This window comes from Pipistrellus hanaki, assembly GCF_964339955.1.
Source record: "Pipistrellus hanaki genome assembly, chromosome: 16".
NCBI lineage: Eukaryota > Metazoa > Chordata > Mammalia > Chiroptera > Vespertilionidae > Pipistrellus > Pipistrellus hanaki.
The window spans coordinates 15,797,768-15,811,086 of NC_140518.1; the positions used below are offsets into that span (position 1 = coordinate 15,797,768).

The window sequence follows — 13,319 nt, forward strand, 5'->3', positions numbered from 1 at the left end:
TAGAGTCCAGAATTTGACCAGTATAAATATGGACAACTGACTTTCAACAAAGGTAAAATTCATGAAGAAATTATAGTTTTTATAATAAAGTATGTTGTACACCTATATATATATGTATATATATATGTGTGTGTGTGTGTGTGTGTGTGTGTATGTATATCAACCTACACCTGATAGTATGTAAAAAAATTAATTCAAAATAAATCACAGACCTAAATGTAAAATGTAAAATTATAAAACTCTTAGAAGAAAATATAGAAAACAATTTCATGACCCTGAAAAAGGCAAAGATTTCTTAGATACAACATAAAAAGCACTACCCATGTAAGAAAAAATAGATAAATTGGACTTCAGCAAAACAAAAACCTTTTGCTCTGCAAAGGACTCTGTTAAAGGACTGAAAAGAAAAGCCACAGCCGAAACCGGTTTGGCTCAGTGGATAGAGCGTCGGCCTGCGGACTGAAAAGTCCCGGGTTCGATTGTGGTCAAGGGTATGTACCTTGGTTGCAAGCACATCCCCAGTAGGGGGTGTGCAGGAAGCAGCTGATCGATGTTTCTCTCACATCGATGTTTCTAACTCTATCCCTCTCTCTTCCTCTCTGTAAAAAAATCAATAAAATATATATTTTTTTAAAAAAAGAAAGAAAAAGAAAAGCCACAGACTCAAAGAAAAGATTTGTGAATATATTTTCTCACAAAGGACTTACTTTAAGAATATAAGAACTCTCAAAACTATAAAACAAACAACCCAATAAAAATAATCAGCAGAAAAACTACTCTCTTTATCAAAGATATACAGATGACAAGTAAGCACATGAAAAGATGCTCAACATTTTCAGTTACCAGGGAAATGCAGATTAAAACCATAATGAGATATCACTACACTCCTAGTAGGACAGCTAAAATAACAAATGCAAACAGCAGCATGTGCTGGTAAGAACACTGAACAGGACCTCTCGTGCACTGCTGGTAGGAATGCAAAATGGTGCAACAACTCTGGAAAACAGGTTAGCAGCTGCTTACACAGTTAAACATACATTTACCATATCTCAGAAATCCCACTCTTCAGTATTTACCCAAGTGAAACAAAATCTATATTTACACAGAAACCTGAATGTAATGTCATACCAGCTTTTTCCTTCTCTAATCAGCAAACACTAGGAACAACCCAAAGATCCCTCACCTGGGGAATGGATAAACAAATTATGGCAAAAGCACAAAGTGAAACTGTACTCAGCAACAGAAAAAAAAAAAAATGAGCTGCTGAACACATGACAACATTAAAAAAAAAAAAAAAAACTTTGAACATATTACGCTGAGTGAAAGAAGCCATTCCTAAAAAACTACCCACTGTTTAACCCATCTCATGACATTTTAGAGAAGACAAAAATGTTAAGCATAGAAAACAGATCAGTGGTGCACAGGGCTGAGCAGTGGGGGAGACGTGGGCGCGAAGAGGCGACACAGGGCAAGTATGTAGGTGTTGGAATTGGTCAGCATCCTGTCTGTGGAGGAGGCTGCATGCCCCTGCTTCATGCATGTGTAAAAACTCATGAAACTGTAGCCCCCAAAAAAGTGATTTTTATCTATGAACATTTAAATTTTATAACTCCCCTCAACAAAACTTAAAATATTGCTCCTTGTATTTCTTCCTAATTAGCACGAAAACATTGACAATAAATGGGTGAATCCCAAAAACCAGAAACGTAGATTTTGATCAAGTACCTTAAGTTAAAAATATATCCACACTCAATATCTTCCCTTATGTAATGAAATGTTTTGTTAGAGATGCGAACTACCCCTACATTATGTAAGGTCTCCCAAGTTTCATTGATTCAATTTACAAATTACACATTTAGAATACAGCTCTGTTCTGCCTCAGGCATTCTTACTCCACAGATGGCCCTCCCACTGCTAAAGCAGCTTCTGATATTGGCCATGGATACTCATCTTATTATCAACAGCCTCTTCATAGAAAGTTCTCGCTACCCTGTCTCTGTAAGGAAGCTTTCACTGGCTGGCCTGGATTCCCTCCGTCTAGACATGAACCAAGGTTTCCAATCCTCTGCCAAGTACATGCATGTGCTCCCTGAAGTCTTAAACTCTCTCCCCCAGCCTTGCCCAGGAAGGAAAAGTTTCGGAGATGCATATTGCTCTTCAACCACAACCGGAAAGTCCCCTCTTAGGAGGTTCCCACCATCTGACTACACCTGACTCTCCATTCTCATCACCGTCACCTCCCTGACCCTTCTACTATCTCATCACAGCCTCTTATTCTCTTAAACTGTCTCCCTATCCACTCCATCTTCTTTTTCCTAAACTCAGCAAGACATCCATCCCCTGACACCTTCCTTCATTCCCTGACTGAGGGCTGTGGGAGAAGGATGGCTTCTAACCTTACCTCTATCCACAGCCTTTTACCATCTCCTACTCCACAAAGCAGCTTTTACCAGACATCTTAAGGCCCCTTAAATAAAGTGCTCACTCTCAATTTCAAAAAAATCTAAACTCCTGCTTCATGGAAAAAGTAATTGTCAAATTGTTACACCACAAAATATGCTATTCCCTCCACCTCTCAACTGACCTCTTAGAGAACAGAAGCATGAATTTGTATCAAAAGCATGAACTTGTCTCTCTAATGCCAACAACACCTTTATTGCATATTTAACGTTAGAGGAAACTAAAATTCAAAGCTAAAAGACACCCAAAGCCATGAAATTACGCCCAAAGCTCAGGTTAAATATCTGAAATCCTTGTCAGATTCATTATATCTGACCATTTGGCCACTTACCTATAAGTCAGCACTATCGCCAACTAATAACAAAATCTTAAAAATTAGAAAGACAATCAGAATTGCTATGATAACATACAATACTGGATATACATTTTTTAAAATATATACATTTTATTGTTTGTTTTACGGAGAGGAAGGGAGAGGAAGAGAGTTAGAAACATCCATGAGAGAAAAACATCAATCAGCGGCCAGCTGCCTCTTACACACACACACACACACACACACACACACACACACTGGAGATGTACCCACAACCAAGATACATGCCCTTGACCAGAACAAACCTGGGACCCTTGAGTCTGCAGGCTGATGCTCTATCCACTGAGCCAAACTGGTCAGGGCTAGATATACATTTTTTAAAAACCGGAGTAAAGAGTCAATGTAATATTTGTTAAAAGGTAAAAATCTACATCTCCTTATCCCTTTTTAATATTTTTATACATATATATATATGTTATATATATATTATTGATTTCAGAGAGGAAGGAAGGTGAAAGGAGAGACAGAAACATCACCGATCAGCTGCTCCTGCACGCCCCATATCAGGGATGGAGCCCACAACCTGGGCATGTGCCCTGACCAGGAATCAAACCATGACCTTCTGTTTCATAGATTAATGCTCAACCACCAATGCTCATTATCCCTTTTTTATTCCCCAACAAAATAATGAAATGCAAAGAGCAAAACCCAAAAAAATTTAATTTACAATTTCAAACCTTCAAGGAATTCTCACTACACAAATTACATCTTATAAATAAATTGTATCTACTTAGTTCCAGCTAATCAAATCGTTTTATGGCTATTTATTAGAATTGCAGATTTAAATTATTAGAATTGGAAAAAAAAAAAAAAAGTAAGTAAAGCTATATCACTGATTTAGGCTTAGAGTATGCCTACCAGTCACATAAATTACTTCAAAAGCAAACAAGTAAATCGAGCATCTCCTGCTCATAGCGATAATCTTATACTTGGATCATGTTTTACATTTAACTCACTGGTATTGTCTTTTTTTAAACCTGAGTGTATGTGGGCAGCTACAAAAGGGGCTAAGACCTTCTCAAGGTGCTTGGCTGCCACAAGAGTCAGCAAAGCTTGCGCCAGTCACAAATTCGGAAAGCCCTTGGGAGAGAAAGCGGCCACAACTGCTACACAAAGAGTACGTACACCTCAGCATACCCTGCCCCTCGCCAAGCACAATAAACATATTCCTGCAAGTGGCATGCAATCAATTTTGTCCAATCAAACCCTATTTCAAATATAGGGTGGGTCATTAAAGAAAACCTGAAGTGTGCATTTTGGTGCATCGTGTCTTCCAGGTGCGTGTTTCCCTGGCTTACACACCTGGGTGTGTGGACAGTGGCCAGAGCCTGGGCTGAGCGTGCCCCGATGGTGCCAGGAGCATGGTGTGTGCTTTGCAAAGGTGTCGCAGTCAGGGCCCGAGGAGACAGGCACTAGCTCGTGGCCATTACACAGAGGAGGGAAACTGAGGCTCGGCGGGGTTCAGTAACGGACCGGGGGGCCCACGGAACGTGCCCGCTGGGCCTGACCCCTGCGCCCAGACCCCGCTGCACGCTTAGGAAAGGGCGCCTTCCTCTCCTGTGCCTTTTCTATTTCACTTGGACTCATCTTTCAACCTTCGGGACAAACCAGACATGTGGCCGCATAGTGACCGGAATGAGAACTGTTCGTCTTTACTTAGGTTCTTCTCTTCAACACTTAAACACCAGACATCAGCGCAGACACAGCCCGCAGCTCCCGGCACCTGATGCTGCAGGACAGGGCGCCCCTCCCCGGGGACTGCGGGGCGAACGGTTCCCACAGAGGGACCCGCTCACCGGCGCGGCCCCGAACCCGGGCGCGGTCCCGTCGTGGGAGGAAAGTGACAAGTGCGGGGGCCGCGCCCGCGGGTCCCTCCCCGGCCAGAGGGCGGCGGGGCCCGCGAGGCCGAGGCCCAGGCCGCTCCCCCGGGGCGCCGGTCCCTCGCACGGATTTCCTCTCCGGAGCCGCCAGCCCTGCGGCCCGGCTCCGGGACCTCGTCACGGCGGCGACCGCTTGTCCAACTTGACGCGGAACTTTCCCATCGCGGGCCCGGCCGGGACCGCCCGCGGCAAGGGAGACCCCCGAGCCCCCCGAACGCCGCGCGCGCCCCTCGGGCCTCCAGAACCCGCCCGGGGCCCGCGGGCGGCGCCCCACCCCGCACCAGCCCGCACGGGCGGGGCGACCGCCACCCCAGGCAAAATTCCACCCCAGAACCCGGGGACAGGGGCTGAGGGGGGAAAATGGGGAAAACAAGAACCTGGCGCCCCTACGTGCAAGCTTCTCGATGGGCCACAGCCGCCGCCGCCGCCAAACGGTTTCAAATCCTTGCGGGCCGCCACAGTCTCCGCCGCCCTGCAGGCCGGGGCGGGGATTTCCGCGCTCGCATTCCCCGCCCCCTCGCCCACCCCTTCAGCCGCGGCCGGCGGCGCGCCGTTGCCATGGCGACGCGGGGACCCACGACAGCCACCGTCCAGCGGTGCGGAGGCAGGGACTTCCGCGCTCGCGTTCCCAGGCCCCGGCGTTGCCAAGGGACACGGCGCCGTTGCCATGGCAACGGTCGGGTCCCTGGCGCGCAGGTTCCAGCTTGGGTTTCTGCCCTGGTGTCTTCTAGCCTAGAAGCGGGCCAGGGCCTATACGTGGACAGTGCGTCCCCCCAGCATCACAAGTGTAGTTTATGGTCACTGTGGGGGCTGTGGAGGAAGAACATCCAGAGGACAAAGAAAATGGGATTCCGGGAGGACGTCCACAGAAGGGTGTGGCCTTGGTTTGGTCCGAGATGGGCGTTGAATGAGTTCTAAAAACGGAGAACTTACTGCCCGGTGTCTCTCACTATCCAGATGGACATTACCGTTTTGTTTTGTTTTGTTTTGTTTTGTTTTGTTTTGTTTTATTATTTGTGGGCGATGGGGGTGGCATTCAGAACTGAGGTCTGAAAACCTGACCCCCAAATTCTGAAAATGTTGAAATAAAATAAAAAAGCTTTTTGATTACCAGTTCTGTGTAGAGTAACAAGATCTAGTGGGAAATGTGTTTTTCCCGCTCCCGGGGTTTCCACAGTCTCCATGTCCGCATTGCTATGCTGTGGTGGTCTGTGGTCTTCTTTTGCATTGCTGGGGAAACTACGAATGTGTTTTTTTAAATATACAGGCAGAAACAACATTTAAATTGTGAAAACACTCACCACTGTTTTTCATCTAATTTCACAACAGGATTCCTTCTTTAGTGTCTATGCAATTCCCTCAGGGTCGTGCCAAATCAAACTTAAGCACAGCATGAGGCATCTTTTCAATTTTCCATATAGGAAAGAGAAGATTCGTTCAATTTTACCTTCAAACTTACTTTCAAACTTCCAGTGGAGAGTCATATTCTTTTCCAGGGGTTTTTTAAACCCATCCCACTAGAAGTAAAAACTAACAGTTCTTCATTGTTTCAATGACAATTATGAAGGCTAAGTGAAAGAAAAGGTATGAAGTGCTTTTAAGAATGTTTAGTTTTTTTAAAGCATAGTTGAACATGTTTATAGGTAACAAAATAATTACTAATCTAGATCATTTGTACTGGGAATCACACACATGCAATTGCAGGATTTCAGCCATTCAGTGAAGAGGTTCAAAATATGTAACCACGTTGCCCGAAGAATGTGAAATGAATTTGACAAATGATGTCTAAATGAACATGAACAGAAAAGTGGGGGGAAAGAGGGTCAAGAGGGAAAATGCAGCAAAGTCAAGTTCATCTGAGAGGAAATAATTGCAGAAGAAAAAAATATGACAAAGCTAAAAAGCAAATATATATGTGTGTGTGTGTGTGTAGTAAATTTCTTAAAATATTCTCTCTAATAGGTAAAAGTAAAAATATGAGAAAATATTCCTTTCAAGAACTAGCAGATTGTCCCTTTTCCACTAATATGTACATGCATACATGTATAGTTGTGCAAACAAAAATATTAAGATATGCATGCAGGGTTTTTATTGTTATGTCCTACATATTTAGCTTGAGCCTGTGCTGCATTCACCTTGGGATGCAAGCCTATCTGTTTAGAGGAGTGATTGGTGTCCACTTGGAATCTCCTTACTTGAGAACCAAGGGTCGTCCTATAACTCGTTCTAAGAGATGGTAAGCCGATCTGGTCCACTGACAGTATAGAAGCATGAAGGAAAGGTGGGCGATTCTACATAAAGCACAGAGCTGACCATGGTTTGACTTCCAGCTCTCCGCCACTTGTAATAAGTGATGCCTAATCCTTTGAGGTGAGGAACTCCCTTTGAAATCATAAAAAGCTATAACTTACCTTCCTTATCCCACCATCACCAACTGCCCACACACCCCAAAATGTGTGTACAAATCAAAGGGTTCCCAAAAGGTCTGAAGCCCACCTATTGAGCCTAGGTTCAGACTCCTGCTCTGTGGGTGGTATATCCATTTAAATATTGAGAACAGAAGCCACATGCAGTATTGGTATCCATAATTTCTGAAGATAACAAACTCAGTACAGGCATCACTGACCTTAACATTGGGCTCCAACTACTTCCGGGCAGGCATTAATAAAAAGTAGCAGCAGCTGGCATGACTTCGTCAAGCATCAAGGGCAAAAAATGAGAATAAGAGTAACATCCTCACAGCTACAAACACTTGGAGAAACATTAACGATGCACACTGTATAATAATTTAGTGAAACAAAGAGCACACATGAGACCGACGCTATGCACCTTCAGGTGTATTTGGGGGAAAATTGCTGGAATCAGAGTCCATTCAGGGACCTCAAGCCAGGTAAATACTCTTTTTTTAAGTGTTGCAATATATGTGGCTGAAAAAATAGAGTTTTGCATAGACATTTTATGGCCAGATATCTATAGCAACCAATTAATATGACTTCTATGTCTAGAAGGATAATAATGTGCCAGCTCAAAATATTTTATTGAACTGTCACATCCTCAGAGAAGCCTTCACTGATTCTCAGACCACCCTTATTCTCTTTCAAAACCTCTTGTTCTTTTCTTTCATTGTGTTTATCAAAATTTATAATCAAATATTAATATCAACCATCTTCTTTTTAGGCTCCATAGGATAGGAACAATATATGTTGGGTTCACCATTGCAGAACCAATGCATTGCAGAGTATCTAGAACGTAGAGATAATCCATAAGTGTTTATTGACTTAAAGAATAAATGCAGATTGCTCTTTTGTGCTTTTCTCTGCACCCGGGGTGGAATAAGGCTACCCATCACTTCCTAGTTTATAGCTTCCATTCAAGAGGCCTGTACACAGTACTAATGCATAAGCTGATATTCTAAAGAATCACATTTCAGTCAGTGATTCACCATTTACATTATTAAGATGCTTTGTATCATTAGAATGAAATACATGAGTGATGCTTAGCGATCTAAATGGAAAGCAATTTGTAAATATCAAGAATGATGATTATTATTACATAAACACATTAGAGATAAATATCCGAATAATCCTGCAGCCAGTAAATCCCTTAAATTGGATAGAAAATAATTCTGAACCTATTTACAGGAGTATGGCCTATGCCACAAATAGCTGTAGTATAAAGAAAGTAGAAGCTGGGAATTACAAAGCATATATTCTTCTCTTCACTATGGAAAAAGAGAGCCACTACCTTTAGCACAAAGGTTCTGATCACTTCCCTGGGCCAGAACAAGGTCACATTCACCAAACCATCCTTACCTCCTGCCTTCCTGGGCACTCCATGCTCAAGGCTGGCTATTTGTCCTCCATCCCCTTCAATAATATGCATATCGCCCCAGCCAGTGTCCATACAAACTGGCAACCAACTACTAGAGAACTTCATAGCATCCATCACCCATAAAAATATCTGCCAACCTGTTTGAGCCCCACTCCTAAACGGTACAAATTCCAGGAAGCCACTGGGAAAATTCACAGCCTAACTAGCAGTCTAAGAATGGTAGAAAAGACAGAGTCCAGCCTTCAGGATGGACATCTGGTTCTGTCACTGATTAGCTTTGTGACCAGGTAAAGCAAGTTACATCACTTCCCTAAGCTTTGATTTCTTTACCTTTTTCCTTATGGCAGGATTGGAAAGGTAGACTTAACAAAGGTGAGCTATATGGGAAATTTTACCCAGTACTTGACACAAGGCAACTTCAATCAACATTGTCTTCTTTTCATTCCCAACTTTTTTTGTGAGCACTTTCAAAAGTAATAAATGCCACTAGGAGGCAGCACTAGCACACAAAGAACTAGTAATCAGATCCACACACACACACTCATCTACGATACATTTACACACATGTGCAAACACATATATTCTCACATGTGCAAAGAGCACACACACTCCAACAACATACACACAAGAGGGACAAACCTTCAGGCATGCACGCCAACTACACACACTCTCACACAGAGACATACTCACACACATATGCACACATCCCAAGCTGTTTCCTTTTCTTTCTTTCTTTTTTGTCTTTTTAGTCTTATATTTAGGAAGAATAATCTTCAGGCTATTAGGTGGGAGATCTCACTCATGGTGCTTGGGGGAGCCCAGAAACGAGACCCTGTGTGTGGAAAGACTGGCCAATGTTTTATAAACCAGAGGATTCATTTCCTGTACTGTAAACGTCTGGCAGAACTAGGTTACAGTGCGAGAGTCAAGGTAAAACACGGCACCTTTGCATTCAGAACGCCTCCTGCCAAAAATGCAAGTGAAGAAGCTGGTCATTGGTCTTGGAGGCAGCTTCATGGACCACGTGCCGCTAACAGGGTTTACTGGGTCTGCAGTAGCTAGTAAGTCACAGTCCATAGATGGGAAGAGGAAATTCAGCCTCAGCCTGTGGTTAGAGTTTCACTCTCCCTTCAGTGCACTGCCTGGGGGGTGGAAGGGAGGGAGAAGAGGACTAGGGAGGGCAGGGCAGGGAAGGGAGAAGAGTGTTAGTGTTTCCTGGACTATCAGCCAGCAGGGCAGATCACTGAAGCCTGTGGCTAGGGAGGGTGGGTATAGCTGAATTTTTATAACAGGCAACCTGGTGATCTAAAAGCTTAAGAAAAAAACATTTTGGCAAAGAGAACTTGCTTATGGGACTAAATGGGCCGCATAATCACAAAATAGAGGGGCAGAAAATGGGTCGTTTCTACTAATGGGCTGGCTCCTCTAATCCAAATTGCCTCTTCAGATTGCAAAAAAAGACTCGCCATATTCCAGGAGCTTCTTTGTGGAAGAGGCTGGGGCGTGAGGGGAGGAGGATGTGGACAGGCTTAACGTAGGAGTGCTGGGCTTGGGAGCTTTGAGCATTCTGAACACCTGGCATTTCTGAACAACAGACATAATGCCACCGTCATCGAGATGGTGTGGTACTGACAGAAGAGCAGGCAGATCAACGGGGCGGGCAGAGAACCCAGAAAAGGACTCCCATCAATACAGTCAGCCAATCTTTGCTTTGCAAACGACAATATCAAGAGAATGGGAAGACAAGCCACAGACTGGATGGAAACCCTTGCAAATGGCAATACCTGATCAAGGACTGTTATTCAACATGTATGAAGGACTCCTAAAACATAATAAAGAAAAAAAAAAAAACAACCTGGTCTTAAAAATGGGCCAAAGGGCCAAAACCAGTTTGGCTCAGTGGATAGAGCGTCAACCTGCGGACTGAAAGGTCCCGGGTTTGATTCTGGTCAAGGGCATGTACCTTGGTTGCCCGCACATCCCCAGTAGGGGGTGTGCAAGAGGCAGCTGATCGATGATTCTCTTTCATCAGTGTTTCTAACTCTCTATCCCTCTCTCTTCCTCTCTGTAAAAAATCAATAAAAATATATATATTTTTTAAAATGGGCCAAAGGTCTCAACAGACACATCCCCCCAAAAAATACGCAGAAGGTAATTAAACAATGAAAAGAGGCTCTGTGTCATAGGTCAGCAGGAAAATGCACATTAAAACAAGAGACTACCACATTAGAATGGCCCAGACCAGAATGACGACAACCAACGCTGATGCCGGTGTGGTGGAATGCAAATGGTCCCACCATTCTGGAAGACAGCTAGGTGGGTTTCTCACAAAACTAAACATAGTCAGGGTCCGTGGCGGGCAAACTGTGGCTCGTGAGCCACATACGGCTCTTTGGCCCCTTTGAGCATGGCTCTTCCACAAAATACCATGGCCTGGGCGAGTCTATTTTGAAGAAGTAGAGTTAGAAGAAGTTTAAGTTTAAAACAATTTGGCTTTCAAAAGACATTTCAATCATCCTGTTGATATTTGGCTCTGTGGACTAATGAGTTTGCCAACCACTGATCTTGGTGAACTGGATGAAAGTGGTCAAAAGGTACAAAGTTCCAGTTATGAAATAACTCCTGGGGATGTAACGTCAGCATGGGGACGACAGCTAATACAATTGTATATTTAAAAGTTGCTAAGAGAGTGGATCTTAAAAGTTCTCATTTAGAGAAAAAAAAACAAAACAAGTGGAACTATATGAGGTGATGGATGTTAACTAGACTGGTTGTGGAGATCATTTCACAATGTGTGCACTCAAATTATTTTGTTGTAGACCTAAAATGAATACAATGCTGCATGTCAATTATAGCTCAATACACAAACAAGCCTGCTCTTACCATAGAACCCACAATTACCCTTAGCATTTACCCAAAGGAGTTGGAGACTTATGTTCAGGCAAAAAAAACCTGCACGCAGATGTTTATAGCAGTTTTATCTGTAGTAGTCCAAACTTGGAAGCCACCAAGATGTCCTCCAGCAAGTGCATGGGTAATAAATAAACTGGTACATCCAGACAAGGGAATGTTATTCTGCACTAAGAAATGAGCTATCAGCCATGAAAAGACATGGGGGCGGAGGGGAGATTAAATGCATGTCCCCAAGTGAAAGAAACCCATCTGAAAAGGCTGCAGGCCTTTGGATCCAAGGATATGACATCCTGGAAAAGACAAAACTACAGAGACAGTAAAAATGACCAGTGGTTTTAAGTGTGGGGGAGGGGTGAGTAGGCAGGTCATAGAGGGTTTTTAGGTCAGTGAGCATTCTCTGTATTGATGGATATGTGTCATGTGTCTGTCCAAATCCATAGGAAGTACAACGCCAAGAAAGAATCCTAAGGTAAACTATGGACTTTGGATGATTATGATGTGTCAATGTAGGTTCATCTTTGGTTAAAAAAAAAAAAAAAGTATCACTCTGAAAAGTGATGTTGATAATGGGGGGGAGGGATTATGGATGTGTTTGCGCAGTGAGTATACCTTCCTTCCTCTCGATCTTGCTGTAAACCTAAAACTGCTTTTTAAAAAATTAAGTCTGAAAAAGATGGAACAACAATAAAATTACAAAATCTGTGCGCTTGTTTTATTTTGGTTTCGGTGTGTGTGGCTATTTTTATGATGTTTATAGTGTTTCAGCAATGTTGTCCCCCATCCCTCTTTTGTACATTGTTTTGTTGTGTTTTGTTTTCCCCAGTCCTTCTTGAAAGCAGGTGTGGCCGGGCATTCCGTGAGTTAAAATATGGAAAAGCTTTCGCACCAGTTGGTAGAGAGCTGTTGCCCAGGCACTCTGAGTGCCAACCACAACCAGGCTACCAATTCTTCCCACAAGGCTCCCTCCCCCACTGTCCCACCCCTAACAACTCAAGGGGAATGCCTGGTACACACAGGGCCTCCAGCCCTGACCCCTAGGCCCTCAACCCTCCAGTCCGTGGTCGCAATCTGTTCTGACTGATCCCATGCCTTCGTGGTTATACCTCTAGTAAAGGTCAGAGGTAATAAACACTTAAGTTTAAAAATCCCCTTTGAGCCTGTTCATTCGTCAGGTGTGAGCTGGGTTACAGGACCTCGAACATTCTGTATTAATATGTCTCAGCGGATCCAAGGAGGTCATGGCAATTGTGGCAGAAGAGGGAAGTGGACTTTTACAGAAAAGCCCGCAGAGACTGAGCAGAAGGCCTAGAGCGCCTTCTGTATTAGGGAGGGTCCCGGTTACGACCCACCAGATGCCAAAAGAAATCTTCATTACTTACCTTCACTGCTCTCCCTGTGGCCAGCCCCCTCGGTTTCCTCCCAGTGAGACGAGAGGAATTGAGCAATTTAAAAAATACACTTATTCATGTTGATACCATTAAAATGATAAAAGACTTTGCAACAAAAGAGAGGATGATAGAAAAATGCATTCTCTCCTTTCCTGGAGCAAGCCCAGCCATGATGTCTGGGACAGGGGGAGATGCTATAAATATTTTCTGCTGTCCCTGCATCCCTAGAGATGTGGAGGGGGAGGGGGGGAATGAGGAAGAGATCCTTTAAAATTAATACGTGACAAGCTAAAGAAAACATTACTCTGTGACAAATTAAAGACAACTTTATTTCCTGGCCGGTGTTTCCCCGTGGTTAGAGTGTCGGCCTGTGCACCAAAAGGTCGTGGATTTAATTCCCGGTCAAGGGCACGTACCTGGGTTGCGGGTTCACTCCCCACTCCCCTTTGGGAAACATGTGGGAGGCAACCAGTC

The 13,319-nt window shown here is 43.7% G+C and overlaps 1 protein-coding gene across 3 annotated transcripts in view; it reads right to left on the minus strand.

Annotated features, from left to right (window-relative positions):
• CEP112 (centrosomal protein 112) overlaps nucleotides 1-5,228 on the minus strand; it is a 261,521-nt gene extending 256,293 nt beyond the window's left edge. For 2 of the 3 annotated variants that reach the window (XM_084864076.1, XM_084864074.1), the window contains exon 1: nucleotides 5,104-5,228. The gene's annotated coding sequence lies outside the window, so the exon portion shown is untranslated. Of the gene's footprint in view, nucleotides 1-5,090 lie in introns of all 3 variants that reach the window. The other variant, XM_084864075.1, reaches the window with a different exon arrangement.
• Between the last annotated feature and the right edge of the window lie 8,091 nt (nucleotides 5,229-13,319).